The 12,395-nt window shown below is 44.6% G+C and overlaps 1 pseudogene; it reads right to left on the bottom strand.

Moving 5' to 3' along the window:
- Window positions 1-3,339: 3,339 nt before the first annotated feature.
- LOC103587804 lies at window positions 3,340-3,869 on the bottom strand (annotated as a pseudogene).
- Between the last annotated feature and the right edge of the window lie 8,526 nt (window positions 3,870-12,395).

Raw genomic sequence — 12,395 nt, 5'->3', positions numbered from 1 at the left:
AAGATCCCCTTACCGGTCATCTTTAAAAAAAAAAAAAAAAAAAAACAAGTGGGTATACATGATACCAATGCAGTAAGCACTATAAAATTTTTTGCCATTACTATTGTTGTTGTTTGTTTGGAAAAACAAAACACAAACTATTTGTTTTTCTTCTACTTTTACTCAACAACAAATCATCAACACAGAAGACTGACTTCTATAACCAAATGTATGGAAATTTCTATTCACTGGCAAGCAAGCCAGCAATTCTTCAACCGATTCCAGCTGGGTGTCCTCCAATTTAACTCTGAAACTATCTACCTGAAGATAGCATCAGATCCCACAGGCTGAGGGCTCAGTCCCCAAAACTGCCCCCTCTTTCAGATGTCAGTCGTAAGCCAGGCCTTTGGAAATTCTGTCTGACCAGCTATAAATTGGGGTTCCCATGACCCCCTCCTTGGGTTTGATTAATTTACTAAAGCAGCTTACAGAACTCAGGAAAACACTTATGTTTACTGGTTTATTATAAAGGATATTACAAAGGATACAGATGAAGCAATGCATGGGGCAAGGTATGGGGAAGGGGCACAGAGCTTTCATGTCCTACCTGGGTGTGCTGCCCTCCAGGAAGCTCCACGTGTTCAGCTATCTGGAAGCTCCCCGAACCCTGTGTTCTTGGGTTTTTATGGAAGCTTCATTATGTAGGTCTGACTGAATCATGAAGAAGCATGTAGAAATGTGATTGGACAAAAAGGGTGTGATCTAACACTAACAGTTTGGGTGGGGAAACCCACAAGGTCTGTCTGTTCAGGTTCTTCTTGGCCTGTCTGTGCAGCATTCCTTTCTCCAGATATGGGGCAGGGTCTCTCCTGAAGTGGGGGGTCTTATTTCCTATAATCAGACAAGGTAGGTCAGAGAATTTCCTGCCTCAGGGAGAAAAAGGAGCAGGTGAAAGGAGGGCAGGAGAAGATCAGGGAGTAGCATGAGCCAGGAACCGTGGATGAAAACCAATACATAAGTATCATGATGTCACATTATTATTTCCCAGTTGCCCACCACTCTCCCCCAATTGTCCTCATGCCTCAGTGATTTCTTCTCAAAGAAAGGAGAAGGGAAAGTCAGGCAAGGTATTCTTTAATGGTGTGGGGGTGTCACATTATTATTTCCCAGTTGCCCACCACTCTCCCCCAATTGTCCTCATGCCTCAGTGAAAGGAGAAGGGAAAGTCAGGCAAGGTATTCTTTAATGGTGTGGGGGAACCTCTCAGTGACAGTGACAAGATAATCACAGCTTAAGTCTGGGATCTGGCTCTGTGACTAAGGAGTGGCTATCCACAGCATGGTCCTGCAAGGTGGCTCTGATTCTGTTATTGTGCCTGAGGCTCAGGTTGCAGGGCGGGAATATCTCTTCACCCCCTTGGAGGTATCTGCCACACGTCCTCCTCTCCAGCTGATGCCTGTCTTTGCTAGAGAGAGTACAAATGGTCCAAGTTCATGACTGAGGCATGGGCTTTGGTGTTAACAAGGACATGAGTTTTGACCCCAGCTCTGCCACTTAAGGGAGTTAAGGGATGTGTGTGTATAGGATATATGTGTTAAGGGAGTCCCTCTTACTCTTTGATCCTCATTATCTATTATTCATAATTGCACCCACCTAGTGGAGTGTTTGTGAAGATATAACCCGTGTATAATGCTTAGTGGAGGGCTTGGCTCAGGGTCTTCACACATGCCATTCCCTCTGCCTGGAATGCTTTTCCTTGCATTTTTTGAATAAGCTGGATCCTTTTCATTTCTTGAGCCTGGGCTTACATCTCTCCTTCTTGACTTGCCTATTGAAGGAAGGAAGTCACTACCACAGCTCATTTATATTCTTCAGCGCATATATGAAATTTATGGCCTGACATATTTATTATGTTATATTAAATTATAATACATTTTTATCTGCTTATTGTTTGATGTCCCCTGCCCTTCACTAGAACGTAAGCTCCACATTGGTGGAGATCATTTCTATCTTTTTCACTGCAGTAGTTCCAGTGGTTAGTAGGCACTCAGCAATCATTTATTGAATAAATGAACAAAATCCATAAATATGTAAATATCACGAAGGCCCACAGCAGGTATTGACGTGATGTGATTTCTGCCCAGTGCTCTGAATGTCAAAGTGAAGAAATTCAATGAAGCACAGGTAAACAGGGGGAGTAACTATGACTCTCTTAAGGTAGCCAAATGCCTCGTCATCTAATTAGTGATGCGCGTGAATGCATGAAAGAGATTCCCACTGTCCCTACTTACTATCCAGCAAAACTACATCCAAGGGAACGGGCTTGGTGGAATCAGCAGGGAAAGAAGACCCTGTTGAACTTGACTGTAGTCTGGCATGGTGAAGAGACATGTGAGGTACAGAGTAAGTGGAAGGCCCTTGGCTCCCTTCCCCATTTACCAGTAGTCTTATTTTTTGACTGACCTAGTGAGGTGGGGGTCGGGGTGGAGACGAGTCCCGAGGGGCTCTCGTGAGAAGAAGCGAAGAAAAATTTGCAAGAAGAAATTGATGCCTTGGAATCCAGAGTGGAATCCATTCAGCGGGTGTTCGCAGATTTGAAAGTTCAGTTACATGCAGAATCTGGGAGCAACATAAACCTTGAAGCTCATGAAAGTTAAACATTTTATAATACTTTTAAAATTTGTTTAATAAACTTGAATATTGTTTAACCAACCAAACAAAATATATAAATAAATATATTTATTCAGTTCTCTATCATCTGTCTTCCTTGACTGGCTTGGGAGAGTACAAGGGCAGGAATTTTGTCTGGCTTGTTCTCTACTGTCTCCTGAACCCTTGCACTAGCTGGGTGCATACTTACTTCTCAGTAAATACTGGTCACATGGATGTGAGACTGGGGGTGGGGAGGGTGATAATCATTTGTGGCCACTGTCCTCAGATGCAAGAGGAGCTCCAGACCCCATCCATGATGGCTCTCCGGGTCTCAGGTCTTCCTTTGCTCCAATGCAGGGTCTTTTTACTTATTTCCTTGCACTGCAGGGGCCTCAAAGTTGCAGACAGGGCCATGGAATGGGAAAAAAGACAGAGGATTGGGAGACTCAGATTCTAGTCCTTGATCAATCAATTACAGTCTTTGAGACATTGAACCAAATGCAGGTGCCTCAGTTTCCTCATCTGTTCAAAGAGAGATAATAATCTAAACAATTACAACAAATGACAATAATGTATCTGCTCAGCAGGGTTTTAGTGATCAGATCAGGTAATAGACATGAAAGCCTAATGTGGGTTGAAAAGTCCCATGCACATTTGTGTTGTCACTATTACAAGTAGCTATAATTTTTTGATTATGATTTATTTTATTTAATAATCTAGGAAGTTCGCAGCCATCAGCAGTTCCAGTACAATTTCAGGTGCAATTGGAAATTCAGGAATCTTAGTGGAGCTGTTAGTGTAGCGAAACTTGTAGGTAAAATACATGCATACTTTTGATAGCACATGTGAAGGGATCTCTCTAAAATTAATCTCATTGGTTTTGTTCTCAGCAAACTGGCCTGGACCACTCAACATGGCTTTTATCGTTCCTAATGTTAATGCATGTTCTCTTTTCATGATAAATTCATGACCATCAGAAGATATCAATTTGGGCCGGCCCGTGGCTCACTCGGGAGAGTGCGGTGCTGATAACACCAAGGCCCTGGGTTCGGATCCCACATAGGGATGGCCGGTTCGCTCACTGGCTGAGCGTGGTGCTGACAACACCAAGTCAAGGGTTAAGATCCCCTTACCGGTTATCTTTTTAAAAAAAAAAAAAAAAAAAAAGGAGATATCAATTTGACATACATGGCATCAGGGGCTTCATGGCCACCATAGGTTTTCTCCTCTCCATCCATTATGTTCTTATGAAACTCTACTTTGCTTCCACAGGAACTTTAGTAGTTTCCTGGGGAGGCAGGGATGCAGAGCCTGTTGTCCACTTCCATTTGGAGGAAATGCGTATGCCCCCTTCCCTTCAATTTTTTTTGTTTTGTTTTGTTTTGTTGACAGCTGGCTGTTTCAGGGCTTAAACCCTGGACCTTGGTGTTATCAGCACCATGCTCTAACCAACTAAACTAACCAGCCAGCCCAATAGCTACAAATTCTTTCTTTTTAATTGTATGTATTTAAGGTATACAACATGGTGTTTTGATACCGAAGCTAAAAATTCTTAAAACAGCCACTGAGTGCCAAATCCTAGGGTGAAACCAGAATTCTGGAGAGGCACTACTGAGTGTCTCTCAACATCTATTCCCCCTGTCTTCCTTAGTAATAACCCCCTTGATTTCTATGACATTTAGAATCAGTAGTACATTTTCAGGCTCCCTTGCAGCTAGGTGTGTGCCCATGTTCTAGCCAATACAATAGAAGCAGGTGTGTGTAACTTCTAGGAAATGTCCTCCTTAAAGGGAGGAACCTGGCTTTCTTTGCCTTCCGTCCAACTTCTTGCTGGCTGGAATGTGGCTTTGGTGCCTGGAGCTTTAGCAGCTATCTTGGACTGCGAGGAAGAAGTCAGTGTTGAGGATGGTGGAACAACAAAAAGAAGGAGCCTAGGTTCCTGACACCTTCCAGAAGCCAACCTAAAAGCTCTGGAGTGCTTTGTTACAAGAGAGAAAGAAAATACTTCTGTGTCATTTAAGCTGTTGTTACTTTGAATCTTTCCAGCACTTGCAACCAAACTTAAATATAACTAAATTATTCTCCAAAAAGGAGGCATTCACGCAGGCTAGATGAATTTTATTTTTAATCAGCAAACATTTGTATAACACTTACCAGCTATGTGTCAGGCATTCCATTAAACCCTTTGCAAATATTAACTTGTTAATTCTCATAATACCTCTATGAGATAGAAACCACTATTTTCGCCTTCATATAAGTAAGTCTTGGAAACTCCATGTTCCTGCCTCTGTTCACTCTTTCATTCAACAACCATACACTGAGCACCTACTATATGCCAGGTTCTCTGCTGGATGTTAGGGATATAGGGACAAAAAGGACAGATTTGCCCCTTGGTGTCATAGAGCTTACTGTCTAAGCTATGCCATCTAATATGGTAGCCACAAACCTAGACCCATGTGGCTATTTAAGTTTAACGTAATTAAAGTTAAATGAAAATTTAGTTCCCCAGACATACCAACCACACTTTATGAGTTCAAAAGCCACATGTGGCCAGTGGCTTCGTACTGGATGGTGCAGGTATAGTACATTTCCATCATGGCAGAAGTTCTGATCTAGAGGAACAGCTGACAAGTAAACTGGCCACTTACATATATTCCAGTGTGCAAGTGTTGGCTGTAATATTCCTTCTTGCTGCTTCTCTAATTTTCCCAGCTTTAGTGAAGAGAGTGGAAAGAATAAAGCAGTTGTTTTATTTATTTATGTGGCATTGCTAGGTATATATTAAGTCCTTTTTATTCATCATCTCCCTCCATCTTTACAACCACCTCACTTTGCAGGTGAGGAAATTCAGTTTCAGAGAGGGGAAGTGACTCACTAGGCTTACATTTATGGTAGATAATAAAGACTGTTCTGGTGTGTCTGACTCCAACAAATTGTGTCCTTAACACAATAAAAAGAGTCAGGGAGATGATAATAAAAACAGCTAAATATATAGAGTGCTTACAATGCTGTATAAGTGCTCTCCCAAAGTTTGTCTTTTTTTTTTCATGGTGGCTAGCTGGTACAAGATCTGAACCCTGACCAGGGCATTACAACATCAAAGTTTGTCTTATATTATCCTCATCCCAACCCTAGGAGGCTAAAGGTTAGCATCATTCACAGGTGAGAAAAACGAAGTGCAAAAGGGAAGTGACTTACCCAAGGCCACCCAGATGGGAAGGTGTTTGCTTTTTCTGTTCTTGTCCTCAGCCACGCTAGGCCTCGCTGGCTTCTTCCCTGTGACTCATATCCTCCTGGGGGAAGTAAAGACATGCCAAGTTGCTTTTCTCTCTTGTGAAGTTGGAGACCCAGCCAGGTTTCTCAGTTCATGTTGCCCACTGGGGGCAAGGACCAGGAGATACCCCGGGCTGGCTTTCTGCCTCTCTGGGTGGCTCTGATCCCCCTGTGGTCTAATCCCAGAGGCCCAAGGCAAGGAAACTTGGCTTTGGGACCAGACCACCCACCTCAGAGTCCAAAGGCTGGCAGAGCTGGCCAAGCAGAAGGCAGGGCTGGCTCCCACCCCTTCTCTGGTTTACCTTTTGAACTTGTATTGTGAGCTTATTTTTAAGGGGGGAAAATATCCCATAAACTTAAAATAGGCAAGAATTAATTAATAGCATGTTTTGTTCTTCTGATCCTTATCTGTACAGGAAGACACACCCCTTTTCAGTTTTGTGGGTCAAGGTGAAATTGCCTCTGGGGGCTCACAAACAGCTGCTCCATCTTCCATTTTTGAACTCTGGCTCCCTTTAGCTTTTCCGTTCCATGGGTGGAAGGGTTTTTTTCAAAGTCCTTAGCCTGGGCACTTCACCAAGGCCTTTTCTGTTTATCAGATTGCCAGTACTGAATGTTATAATTATTTCTTCATACGTGATTATTAGCTACTGTGCATTGAGGACCTTCTATAGGCCAGGCACTCTGTTAAGGGCTCCTAACAGCCCTATGTGGTGGGTCTTCTGGTTATATCCATTTTGCAGATGAGGACAGAGTCCCAGAGAGGAGAAATGAGTTTCCAAAGCCCACACAACTCTAAGAAGTGGAGCTTGGCTTTTAGTCCGTGTCTCTATGCCCCCAAACAGCCATGACTATTATTTATTTAGTACTTAGCTATGCACTCAATGATCTTACAATGCTAGTTTTAAAAACACATCCATCTTATTTTCTTGTTTAAAAGATATCTTTTCATTTCCCACAATCCTAAAAGAATGATGTACAATTATTCTCTCCATTTCACAGATGAGGAAACTGAAGCTCAGAGAGGTGAACTCATTTACCCAAAGTCACACAGTGATAAGTGGTGCAGCTGGGATTTGCATCAAACTGTGTCTGAAAGGTAGCCAGGCTCAGAGAAAAGTAGCAGATGAAAAGTGAAAAAACGGGATGTTGGCTCCTCATTGTGTGGCTTTGGGCAAATCATTTACCTGTTCTGAGCTTTAGCTTTTCATCTGCAAAATGGGGACACTGCCTACTTTTCTAACTTCTTCAGGTGGTTATGAAAATCAATAGCGGGAACGATTGGTTATTGAGAATCTGCTCTGTCAGGACCTGAGTTTACATGCCTTATCTCAGTTTTAGATGGAATTATGGTCAATTTTATCTTTTTCTTTTTTTTTTGGTGGATGGGTAGTGTGGGGATCCGAACACTTGACCTTGGTATTATAATATTGCACTCTAACCAAGTGAACTAATTGGCCAGCCCAAATTTTATCTTTTAAAAATTCTCCTCCATTTGTCTGCATTTTCTACAAAAAAGTGTCTTTCTTTCATAAACAGAAAAAAATAATTGATGTCCATTTAAGAACTATTTCATTTAGTCCTTACAAAATGTGAAGTGGATCATCTCATTTGCATTTCAGGAGAGACAAGACTCAGAGAAAGGGTGTGACAAGGCTGGGAGGCTATTGAGAAAGGAACTGAGCTGGGCCGGCCCGTGGCTCACTCGGGTGAGTGTGGTTCTGATAATGCCAAGGCCATGGGTTCGGATCCTATATAGGGATGGCCGGTTAGCTCACTGGGTGAGCATGGTGCTGACAACACCAAGTCAAGGGTTAAGATCCCCTTACCGGTCATCTTTAAAAAAAAAAAAGAGAGAGAGAGAGAGAAAGGAACTGAGCCTACTCCTGTTTGACCCCAAAATTGCAGTTTCGATCACTTCATGGAGGGCAAGTCCTCCATCCTGACAGGAAGGATTTGAAGAAATTTTTGCATAAAACCAGCCTGAATTGTAGGAGTGGCAATGCAGCCACTCAATGTCCTTGGGTTCTCAGACAGGGATGACCTTCCTCAGCAGGCAGGAGAAATGAGAGGCTGGAGCCCAAAGTGTATAGAGAAATGGCCTGGGCCCAAGGTCACCTGGGGCCTGACACCCTTCTCAGCTTTCCCAGGGCTCAGACTCCCTGCCATCTGGATAGCCAGTCCTGAGAGGAGGCCTGGGGCTATTTGGGGACCCCTCTAGGTCAGCGCTTTTGGATATAATCCTGTGCTAGGGCCAGGACCTCTAGTCTGGCTTGGCAGCTGGGACCCTAACCCTTTTGTTTTCTGCCCCCACCCCCATCCCAGGCCTGGGTCTTGCTCCTGATACCCCCTCAGCTGCTAGAAATTTGACTCTTCCATCCCAGTCATGCCTTGTGCCTAGGGGACTGCCCCTGAGCCAGACTCTCTCAGATAAGATCCCAGTTCTGTAGGCAGCAATTTCTGCTTGCAGGGGTAGTGCCTGCCCTATGAAAATTGCTGGCCCCTATCCCTCTGGGCTTCACTTTCTTTGGTTATAAAATGGGGATAGTGAGTTATGTAGCTTTCATATGGTGTAAGAATCTCATGAGATAAGAAAAGAGAAGGGCTTGGTGAACTGAGGGGCACAACAATTCTGTCAGGAAATCCCCCGTTAAATGGTAGTACTGAATGTTATAATTGCTAGTACTGAATGTAAGGAATTCTAGTGCATTTAATTCTTCCACTGATATTCTCCATTTTGGCACCCTGTTTTGCTCCTTTATAGCATGTATCACTGCTCTAACTTCTGTAAATAAATAATTGGGTCATGGGTTGTTCATCCTTTTTTTTTTTTTTCCTTTTTGAGGCCGGCCACACCACGCTCAGCCAGTGAGCGCACCAGCCATCCCTATATAGGATCCGAACCTGCGGCGGAAACGCTGCTGCACTCCCAGTGCCGCACTCTTCCAAGTGCGCCACAGGCTCGGCCCTTAAATGGTACCACAAATTACACTAGCCCTTGGCAACTGAGTACAATCTACAGAAGAAATTGTCACCCTCAAAGGGTACAGGTCCTTCAGAAGAAAGGGGTTTTAGGAGGCTAACTCAGTGATTTTGTCAAGAGCTTTGGGGACATTTCTAAAAGCATAGATCTAGCAACCTTTTATAATACAAGGTGGGTGTACAAGTTGCAGAAAGCAAGAACTCAGGAGACCTTTTTTTTTCTTTCTTTTCTTATTTTTATTTTTGTTGAAACATAAAAGCATGACATCCAATCAGGAGATCTTTTCATTCCAGGATAGCAAATAGTTGAGTGCTTGGCTTGTGCCAGGCACTATTCTGTCAAAAATAAAATCAGATCAAGCTAAAATTTTGAGTTTATTGTGCATACAAAAGAACAGTCCATGAACTGGGAGACTGCAAATCGAGATTGGCAAGAAATCACAATTTACAGCAGTTATAGCACAGTTTATAAAGCATAAAGGAGGAAGTATTTTGACCTTTTTCATGATTGGCTGTCATATATTCTTTCTAAGGCAAACAGAGCTGTTTCAACTAATTTGTCTGTAGCTGATTGGTTTAATTCCATTGAATCATACTAATAAGGACAAAAAAATATGTTTGTGTGTTTTAGAGTTAGCATTTTGGGGAAATCAGGACGGCTTATGTTTTGGTTTTGTGGCTATGGCTAGTTGGTCTTGGGGTATCTATTTTTTTGTACAATAAAGTTTAATCACAATTATAAAAATATGGTGTTGGGTTTGCACTGTTAATACATGCACGATCCAGCCCAACAGGAAGGGCCCACCCCTACCATCCTGGTCTGGCTGAGCCACAGCCTCCAGACACCAGGGTGGGAGGGTGACCCATAGGGTCTGGCAGGAACAGAAGACAAAGCAGGGTTTCAGGCACAGAGTCTCCAGGGCTGGGGGAGCAGGCCCTCCCCAGAGGAGAACATGGCCACTGTCCTGAGAGACCCCTAAACCGAGGAAGGGTGCACATGGAACACAAAGGGAAGTCTCTTGGGGTATCTAAACGTGCTTTTCATTTTTTAAAATTTATTTATATATATAGTTATTTAACAACTCTAATGACTTTATTATGTGCATTGACACCTTCTCCTCTTCTTCCTCTGGTTGTATTGCCTTCTTTAATCCTCACATCTAACCTTTGAAATAGGAACTATTATCACTTCTATCACACAACTGAGGAAACTGAAACTTAGAGAAGTTTATCCCTTGCCAAAGGCCACACGGTGGGTAGATGGTGGAGATAGGCGTGAAACCCAGGCAGCCTGCCTCAGATCCCATGCTCAGCCTGCCTTCAGCATCTCTGAATTTTATTTTATTTTTTATTTTTTCTCTCTTTTCTTTTCTTCTTCAGAATTTATATTTTACTGCAGAGACAGCCTAATCCAGCAGCCGAATCTCCTCCAAAAGGGGATATAAGGGTGGTCCGACCAGGAGTGGAATCTGAAGAGCCCAGCAGGGGCTAGCCAGGTACTTTGTGGGGTGAGCAACGATCTGGGGGACTGAGAGAAGGCTTAAGGTCAGCCTTTTGAGGCCTCCCCAAAGGTTTAATCTATTTTTGTGATTGTTTCTCTTGGACTAGACTGCCTTGAGGATAAAATAAACATAAGCTCCTGGAGACAGAAGGCAAGAACACAGGCTCTGCAGGTTGACTACCTGAGACGGGGGAAGCCTCACCATCTCTCTCTTTTTTTGTTTTGGAAGCAGCCCATAAAGGGATCCGAACCTTTAACCTTGGTGTTATCAGCAGTAGGCTCTCCCAAGTTAGTTAACCAGCAAGCCCTCTCATCACCTTTGTGCCTCTGTTTCCTATTTGTATCATGCCCCTGCCCTGAGAGCTATACAAGCCTCTGCGTTGTCAGTTTCCTCCAAAGATGACAATCCTCAGAGAAAGGAGAGTGGAATTAGAGCCCCAGTGTAAGGCCCCAGACATGCCTCAGGAAGAGAAACATGTCTACAGGAGGAAGCAAGGCCACATACTTGCAAAATAGGGGGAAAAAAGTGAGACTAGGAAGGAACACCTCCAAAAGTTACCCCTGTGAGGTCTGACCTTGGGAACTGGGGAAGGAATTCTAGTGCATTTAATTCTTCCACTGATATTCTCCATTTTGGCACCCTGTTTTGCTCCTTTATAGCATGTATCACTGCTCTAACTTCTGTAAATAAATAATTGGGTCATGGGTTATTCAAAGTCTATGATTCTCATGCAGAGCCCCAGGTGTGTTTCTGTTCACTGTAGCACAAAGCTCATTGTTTACAATGTGGTAGGTAGGGTTGTCAGATAAAATGCAAGAAGTCCAGTTATGTTTGAATTTTAGAGAAAAAATGAATTATTTCTTAGTATTAGTATGTCCCATTTGTTCATCTGAAATTCAAATTTAACTGGGTTTCCCGTATTTTATCTGCTAAATCTGACAACCCTAGTAGTAGAGGCTCCGTGTTTGTGGAACAAAGAGATAAACGGTTGTTTTTTTTTTGCCTTGATTCTGCCCTAAACATTGGTGCGACCATTTGACAACACTCAGACTCAATGGGCCTCAGTTTCCCCATCCCCCAAATGGGATTTTGGGCAGCGACCGAAGCGCAGCATCACCAACGTGATAGTGCTGGGTGACCTGCCAAAGAGCAGGGAAAGAACTCAGGTCGTGCCTATGACAGATAGCCCAGACCTCCAGACTGGGTACCGCCGGGGACTATCCTCGCCAGGGCCGAGGAAACCCCGGCCCCCGCCCCCGCCCCCTCCCCTCCACGGTCAAGGCCCGCCAGAGGCTGTCGCCATGGAGATGCGGGCAGCCTGGAGCCCCTCCCTCAGAAAGCCACGAGTTTCCGCTGCGTTGGAGTTTTCTGATTGGACGGCCGTTTGGACGCTACCTCCCGCTCCGAGATCCGTAAAGGGTGGGGGCGGGGCCTTATCCTCGTGGGACTCGTGCCCTGGAGACTTGTGCATGTGGCCTCTCTGGGAAAGGATGGTTTCTCTTCCTCACGTGGGGAAAAGGACTGAGTCTGTTCGGTCGGGAGAGTGTTCATTGCTTTTTCTACTAGAGCTTATGCTCGTGTCTGTCTCTGAGAAAGGAAGAGAGGGCGGGAAAGTCAGCAACGCCCCCTCCAGAACCTGTTCGGAGATCTAGAGTACCGGAAGTGCTGACGATGTGTCAGCGCGCCCTATCCTAAACCTTCCCCCACAAGCCACCTTTCCCATTCAGCTGCGGGATTCCGGGGCCCGCCTGGGCGATGCACCCGCCACTTCCGCATGGAACCGCCGCTTCAACCGAACTCCCTCCCTCTGCGCGCGCTCCGTCTCGTACCCGATGGTTGGGCCGGCGCCTGGGAGTGACCACGCCCTTTCCCGCGCCTGGCAGCCAATAGGCGGGCGGTTCCCGACGGGGCGATGGGTAGCTAATGAAGGCCGGGCGCTTATTGGCTGCAGGGCCGTAGCCGGGGGTTGGGCGGCGGGGTAGGTTGTTCCCGAGGTGGGAGGTGGCA

The sequence above is a fragment of the Galeopterus variegatus genome, unplaced genomic scaffold (genome assembly GCF_000696425.1).
Source record: "Galeopterus variegatus unplaced genomic scaffold, G_variegatus-3.0.2 Scaffold487, whole genome shotgun sequence".
Classification (NCBI taxonomy): domain Eukaryota; kingdom Metazoa; phylum Chordata; class Mammalia; order Dermoptera; family Cynocephalidae; genus Galeopterus; species Galeopterus variegatus.
The sequence above is the reverse complement of the archived record's forward strand: the minus strand, read 5'-3'. Positions and strand labels throughout refer to the sequence as shown.